Source organism: Zingiber officinale, chromosome 6B (assembly GCF_018446385.1).
Source record: "Zingiber officinale cultivar Zhangliang chromosome 6B, Zo_v1.1, whole genome shotgun sequence".
Taxonomy (NCBI): Eukaryota; Viridiplantae; Streptophyta; class Magnoliopsida; order Zingiberales; family Zingiberaceae; genus Zingiber; species Zingiber officinale.
The window spans coordinates 30012032-30019999 of NC_055996.1; the positions used below are offsets into that span (position 1 = coordinate 30012032).

The 7968-nt window shown below is 35.6% G+C and overlaps 1 long non-coding RNA gene across 1 annotated transcript; it reads right to left on the reverse strand.

The window, feature by feature from the left end:
- Window positions 1-2873: 2873 nt before the first annotated feature.
- Window positions 2874-3494, reverse strand: LOC121990044. Its single transcript, XR_006114422.1, has 2 exons — window positions 3296-3494; window positions 2874-3196 (listed from the first exon to the last, which is right to left on the reverse strand). It is a non-coding gene; the product is annotated as an uncharacterized LOC121990044 (long non-coding RNA).
- Window positions 3495-7968: the final 4474 nt, after the last annotated feature.

A 7968-nucleotide genomic window follows, 5' to 3' on the forward strand; every position in this document is an offset into this window, starting at 1 on the left:
TGATAATGTTTGGTGCACCTTTAGGCAGAGAAAATTACATTTTTAGTCTTGTAACTTATTTTTTTTTTTATTTTAGTCCTGTTATAAGTCAATTTACATTTTTAATCCTGTAACTTGTAATATTTTCCATTTCAATCCTTTTTCCTCTAAAATTGGAATTTTTCAACGGAAAATGATGAGTTATAAATTGAATTTGGGAATTTTGATTTTTTATGACCCATGTGCTTTTTATATTCCAACCACAAACTAGACATTTTTCATTGAAAAATTTTAATTTTGGAAGAAAAAGGACTGAAATTGAAAAATATTACAAGTTACAGGACTAAGAACGTAAATTAACTCATAACAGGACTAAAATTGAAAAAGATGCAAGTTACAGGACTGAAAATATAATTTTCTCCCTTTAGGCATGACTTCTGAGAACTTTGTAAGTAACCAAACAAAAGACTCAGTTTTCTCATCACTGAGAAATCCACAACCAAAAAGAATTGTCTGATGATGATGATTAACCCCTACAAATGGTGCCAAAATTAAGCCATATTTGTTGGTGTTATATGTCATATCAAATACAACTACATCACAAAATACACTGTATGCCCTCCTTGATATATGATCAGCCCAAAAACACCTACTAAATATGTTATCTGAATCTATCTCATAATTAAAGAAAAAAGCTGAATTTTTCTCTTGCTCGGATATAAAAAACTCTATCAGTGTTTCGACATTAATACCCTTTTGTTCATCTCTTAGATTTTTCTTCAAATTTCTAATATCTCTTTCTGTGCAACCGACTCCCTCAGACCCTCCATACTCTATCTCCAATATTCGCATTTGCTGACAAGTTGGTCATTAGCCTCTGAAAACTGTTTTGTCAATGTTTTCTTTGCTGCTGAAACATTACAATGTGAGCGTAGCAAATGCACCTTTGATGGAGTCGAGAGTGGATGATTATGAGTTTCTATGAAGTTACTGACAACCCAATTAGGTCCGGTCTGTTTCTTTGCAAATGCAATATTCGACTTACAACCCGCTCTAACTGCACCACGTGCTCTTTCTCTTGATACATGATCAACTTTTGCATGTTTATTACACCGCATTAGATCTGTATGGCCCTCTTTAAAGCAAATAATTTATTTCCACGTCACTTCATTTGTTATCTTATTTTTCTTGCTTGTGTTTATCCTTGAAATAAATCCAGCTTCTTGTGCATATTGGTTATAGAACGAATATACCTCCTCTAGTGATAAGAATTCCATTCCAATTTTTGGCTTTCTATCATCTATAACTTGGGGAATGAATTCTTAATCATCAACTCTATTTTCTTCCATTTCTGAGAGTCCTCGCATTATATTTGACAATAGATAAGTAGATAAATAAATAAAAATTATAACTTATTTTTTATAAAGTAAAAATGACAAACAATTTGATAGAGAAAAGTCCTAAATTGAATAAGAAGAAATAAATAACCTCTATATCTGTTGCATTGAAAAACTAAATAAGTCCTTAAAGATGTCCTCTAAGTTAAACACAGCAAAGCATAAGTCCTTAAAGATGTTACCCTAGATTCAGCTTATGGCGACGAAGGAGGAAGGCGCCTGTGGGTGTTCCTCTTCTGCTGTTGCGTCACGACGAAGGAAGAAGGGGCAGAAACCCTAGCTTCGGGCGGCCTGTGGGTGTTCCTTTTCTATGGCCGCGTCACGACGAAGGAGGAAGGAGAAATGAGGAAGGAGAAATCTGTGGAGTTTCCTCGCGGTTGTGGGTGTTCCTCTTCTGCGGCCGCGTTGCGACGAAGGAGGAAGGAGGAAGGAGAAATGAGGAAGGAGGAAGGAGAAATCTATGGAGTTTCCTCGCGGCAGTGGGTGTTCCTCTTCTGCAGCCGCGTCGCGAGGATGGAGGAAGGAGAAATCTATGGAGTTTGAAGACGCCTATGGGTGTTCTTCTTCTACAGCCGCGTCGCGAGGAAGGAGGAAGGAGAAATCTGTGGAATTTCCTCGCGACTATGGGTGTTCCTCTTCTGCGGTCGCGTCGCAATGAAGGAGGAAGGACGATGGAGAAATTAGGCTGCGGAAAACAGTGGAAAAAAAACTAATATACTCTAACAAAAAAAAAGTGACGCGGACCTACCACGAGGGCAGGTCCGCAGCAGTCCGGAAGGAACGTTCCGCAGCGGAACGTTTCTATATATATATATATATATACATCTTTCATCATAGTTTTAGAATTAGTGTATGAATCATTTGTATTTATAATATTCTTCAATTGTTCTCGAAAAGTTAATTACTCTTTCAATTAAAAGTCGAGGGACTTGTGTTGGACTGAGGTATTCATTGTTATGATCCTTCCATGCAACCTCCACCGTATCCATCAGTTTCTTAACAATATGCTCTAACTATCCCAAGACGATGATGAGACATGGATTCGCTTGACCTCCTCTGCCTGCAATCGCTATAATTGGAGGGATTTGCGGTGACCATGGAGACACTCCTCTGCTTGTTGTAAGCGATGGCGGCAAGCTCCGCTGGCCATGAGAGCGCTCGAGTGCGTCGATCAATTTCATTCGACCCAAGCAAGGGATTTTAAAGCTGTTCCTCATATGCTTTGCGTGTGACTGGGAGATTGTCTCTGATTGAGGGTTGTGATTATATCACGCTCGTGATATCGAATCATCTACCGTTCATTTTTCCACTATTGTGTTCATCATCGTTTTTGTAATGAAGTTGAATAGGAACAAGCTACGAAAGGAATTTCTATAATTAACAACTTTCAATTGTAGATTGTTTTTTTTTTTTACTTTAAATTAATTGGAAGCAGAAAATTCATCTCCACAGCTAATCATACTAATAAAAGAAGTTAGCTAAGACAAAGATTCCCTCTATTCTTTCTACTTGCCACCCTTTCCATAAAAAATAATTAAAAAAAACAATGACTGCTTTTGGGAGATCAACAATGGCGGTGTTAGCGCCCTTAACTATTTATTCTGCATGGCTCTATGGTAGCAGCTAAGCTCCGCATTGGCTTCTACTCCCAAACCTGCCCTACCGCCGAAACCCTCATAAGGTAAACCTTCAATGACGCTGTCGGGAAGACTGACGATATCGGCGCTGACCTTCTACGGATGCATTTCCACGACTGCTTTGTCATTGGTTGATCTCCGCATCCTTTTCTGCCGTGTTCCCGTTCGCCGAATCGATGAGAACTGATCCATCAATTGAATACGATCATAAACTCAAGGAAAACATTCAGACGTAGCAACAAAGTTTCGATCGATATGCATGCAATCGATATATATACTTACTGACTCTGACAAAGAAGTCGTGGAAATGCATCCGGAGAAGGTGAGCGTCGATGTCGTCAGTCTTCAGGACATCGGCATTGAAGGCTTGCCTGATGAGGGTTTTGTCGGTAGGGTAGGTTTGGGAATAGAAGCCAACTCGGAGCTTGGACGCACCGCCATTGTTGATCTCCCTCAAGAAGCCAATCTTTTTATCTTTCTTATTTTTTGGACGGGTGACAAAGTGAAAGAATCGAGCCCCTATTTATAGGAATCGTGGTGTGCACGGATTAGCTTTGCGCCAGCTCTCCATGGAAATTAAGGGTATATAAGGTATAGTGAGAGGTGGCACGAATTTTCTAAATAATGAAGATTTAGGACATATTATTATAATATGTCCTAAATGGATTAGATTTGCACCAGCTCTCCATGGAAATTAAGGGTAAATAAGGTCTGGTGAGAGGTGACACGGATTTTCTAAATAATGAAGATTCAGGATATATTATGAAATATTCGATCATATCCATATCCATGTGCGTTTTCGATTTACTACCAAATTAGTTGGGTGATTTATTATCGAGACATTTAATTTACAAGTGGAATAGTCGTTTTAGAGGAATTAAAATTTAGACTTTATTTTTTTTACTAAATCTAAAAAATAGTAGAATGATAATGGATTAATTTTTTGTGGGATTTTATCTATATTCTCTGTTCGTGGATATTTCATGCCTCTATTGTCCATCCATATAAGTTATTTACCAATATTATATGAATTGACTCTTACCTACAACTCCAACTCCACGGATAAACTGCATGCTCTGATTATAATAAAACACATTATCATATTTTATCAAAAAGCTTCTCCAGCATTTTTTGATACATGTGCATCTAACCGTGCTATTTTGTTTTTATAAAATGTCAATTTTAATTATTTTATTTAGAATAGGGATCTTTAATAATTAATTTTAATAAAATAAAATAAAATTATACTAATATTTTTTTATATTTAAAATAATTTTAAAATTTATTAGTAATTTTAAAATATTTTTTTTTTATTTTTTTATACTGTTATGATTCTTTCTAATTTCACATCTTAGGATTAACAACATCGCGAACAGAAATGTTTGATAACGACGTTAGAAATCATACCATTTTAAGTTTTTTGGCTAAGGTCAAGTTTGATATATAACTAATTTTATTAAAATTTGGACCTTTTAATAATTAGTTTTGATGAACCCTAAAATTAAATTACGTCAATGTCTAAATTATTTTAACTTTTATCAAACCATTGACTACCTATTGTTTATATAAGAATTGAATTTGTCAATAAATCATAAATATTATTTTGTATACCTGTGTTTGAATGTTATGAATGACGATTGTAAAACAATTGAGGCTTAAAATGTTGTTTCATTACATGTTTGCCACAATTAACACGCCATGAATGGCAATCTTAACATTTATCATGATGTCCTCTTATGTCTCCTTTTATAGCAAAGTTAATTATATTCATCCTAGATTTTTTTTCACTGTTCGTTCATAGGTTATGAAAGAGGTATTTAGTAAATCAGTTGGACTAAACGGTAAAGAAATCCTAGTAGATTAGGTAGACCAAATGGCAGGAAGACCTAATAGGTCAGTTGTTAGATCGAGGGATAAGAAAATCTGGTGGATCAAGGATCAGAGATCAAATGGATAGGATTTTCACTTGAGGGAACCTGTAGTCCTTCGTTTGAGGGAGATTATTAGGGTTAAAATGTCGCAATGTTACAAATAAAGTCCCATAAACACATGGGCAAGATCATAGGGTTCTATGAGGGTTCTAAGGGAAAGATTTCTCCATTGATATGAGACATTTTAGATAAAACTAAAAAATAAACTATGAGGGTTTAGACTGAAAGTGGATAATATCATATAATTGTGGAGATATCTAAATTTCTTCAGTCCTAATATTTTTCTCATATTTTAAATAATGTTTATACTGACATGCTATAAACAATATTACATGTTACATTACTGAAAATAAACCTTCTAAAAAAATATATAGAAACTATAAAAATATAATGGAATTTAAGAACATTTATTATTGCATTAAGAGTACTATAAAATCTACACCTTAAAAATTCAACAACTCTTCATTTGTAGATCATGCATTCAAGTTTGCATTAAACTTTGTATATATCTAAGATCGTATACAAGAATTCAAATATTGTAAAAATACCTTTCCCTCCCAAGCTTTTTAAGGTTAATATGGTATATTCACTCCCCTACATCTTTCAAGATTAGTAAGTGAGAAGTTGAAATACACTATTACAAAACTTCCCGGGGGGGGGGGGGGGGGGGGGGGTGGGGGGGGGAATTGATGAAAATAGAGTAGTTGTTAAATTAATTAGAACAGATGTAGATGACTCAATAGTTGATATTCGTTCGGATGTGAACAATGAAACAAATGATGAAATTTTTGGTTATTTTTTATATTTTCTTTCATTACATTGAAACAATCTTTTGAGATGGAATATCATGTGTTTTCTTAAACCATAGAGGTAACTATTTTGGAGCAATAGTGGGCTATTGCCCATTAGAAAATTCTTAGACCAAGTAGTTTGTTTGTTTAGATTTAAATTAAATATGATGTGTAATTTAAAAGGTTTTAAAAAGTCTATTAGAAATTATAATATATTTTGGTTGTCCTGTATGGTTGTTTTTTTTATTCTTATGACAATTGAAGCTTGTCAATTTAGGTACAAATAGAAAATGCTTATAATATATATATATCATCAAAGGTTGACTGATTGAAGAAATGATCTTGTCTGTCAAAAGGAACGTCAGCAACTGGCCAGGGAAGGGGTTCTCGGCGCAGGCACTTCGACGCTCAAGTTATAGTGATCAAGCTAAAGGTAATGAACAATAGTAATAGATGAGTAGAATTGCGTAACCTTGTATAATATAAGCGTACCTGCGTCTGTAGATGGAGATTCTCTTTTATAGTGATACTATTGGTTTGTGCACGAACCTCAAAGCATTTTCAAAAAAGAATAGACCATAAAGATGCTTTGACACCTTTCCAAAAATTGACTCGTAATCTCTGTGTTTGGAATAATGGAAGTTTCTAGTGTACCGTTTGCATATAGAATATTCTCTGCCATCCTTGGCACAAAATGCAAAAAAGAAATGTGAGACCGTTGGGTTGAGGGACTCTTAATATGCTTAGCTAGCAAACCAACCAAGTTCCTCCTATAGTCCGGCTATTGATTGTAAGAGCAACCAGGTCGAATTGTACCTCAGTATACCATGCTTGGTACACCCAGTCAGAATGGTGTAGCTGAGCATCGCAATCGAACCCTAAAAGACATGGTAAGAAGTATGATGACTTTCACTTCTCTACCAGAGTCCTTGTGGGGTGACGCACTAAAGACTACAGTTTACCTACTTAATAGAGTACCTAGTAAGACAGTAACAAAAACCCCATTCGAGATGTGGATGGGTAAGAAGCCTGGCATTAGGCACTTACACGTCTGGGGTTGTCCAGCTGAAGCTAGGCCTTACAAGCCTAATGAAAGGAAACTGGACTTAAGAACGGTTAGCTGTAATTTTATAAGATACTCTGAGAAGTCAAGAGGGTATAAATTTTATGATCCCTTTAATAAATCCTTCTTCGAAACGGGAAATGCTAAGTTTATTGAGGGTAGTGGGAGTAATAAAATCAGGGAAGTAGCTTTTGAGGAAAGCATTGGCAATCCTTCTATGGTTATTACTACTGCGATCAGTAGCGGTATGGTTACCATACCACACATTATGGGTATCATACATCCAGTGAGCGTAGTGAACCAAGATATTCCCATGACATCTCCAATGCAATTGGAGGAACCTGCCACTCAAATTGAAATATTACCTCATATTGATGAGCAACTACCTCAACCACTTCAAACACAAGTGTCTTTTAGGTGATCCACAAGGGAATTTGATTTCAACGCATCTTTAATTTGTTCATATCAACGCATCGAGCCATATTCCAAGCATATCCATATGGGAATTTGGTTTCTTTTAACCAACTACATAAATCTTTTCTACCATCTTTGTCCAATGTATAACAAGCTTTTGGAAACTTATTGGTTGTTTCATTCTGATGCAACTCTAGTCTGTTGACTAGTTCTTTTAATTCCTCACGTGATTTTGCAGTGTCCTTAGTTCTTTCAGGTACATTCATCACAGTGTTAAGATATTATCAAAGAAAATTTTCTCAACATGCATCACATCTATATTATGTCGAATGAGTAGATACTTCTAATAAGGCAGCTCAAAAAAATGCTCTTTTTCGTCCAACCACACTTGCACTTTCTAACAAGATATTTCTTTATCTCATTAGAATTAGGCTGAGATACAGGGAAAAATCCATAACTATCTATTTGTTCAATGATTTTTTCACCTGAAGCATGGACTGTTGGGGGAGGTTTTCTGACTACAATATTCTTTAGAAAATTTTTCTTATTTCTCCTAAAAGGGTGATCAACTGGTAAAAATTTACGGTGATTATCAAACCAAGATACCTTCCCACTACAACGTAATAAAAATGCATCAGACTCTGTCATGCAATGTGTCCATGCTAATTTACCAGCCGTGCTTCATCCCGACAACATTGAGTATGCTAGAAAATCACTGATCGTCCATAATAAGGCAGCATGCAATGTAAAATTAGT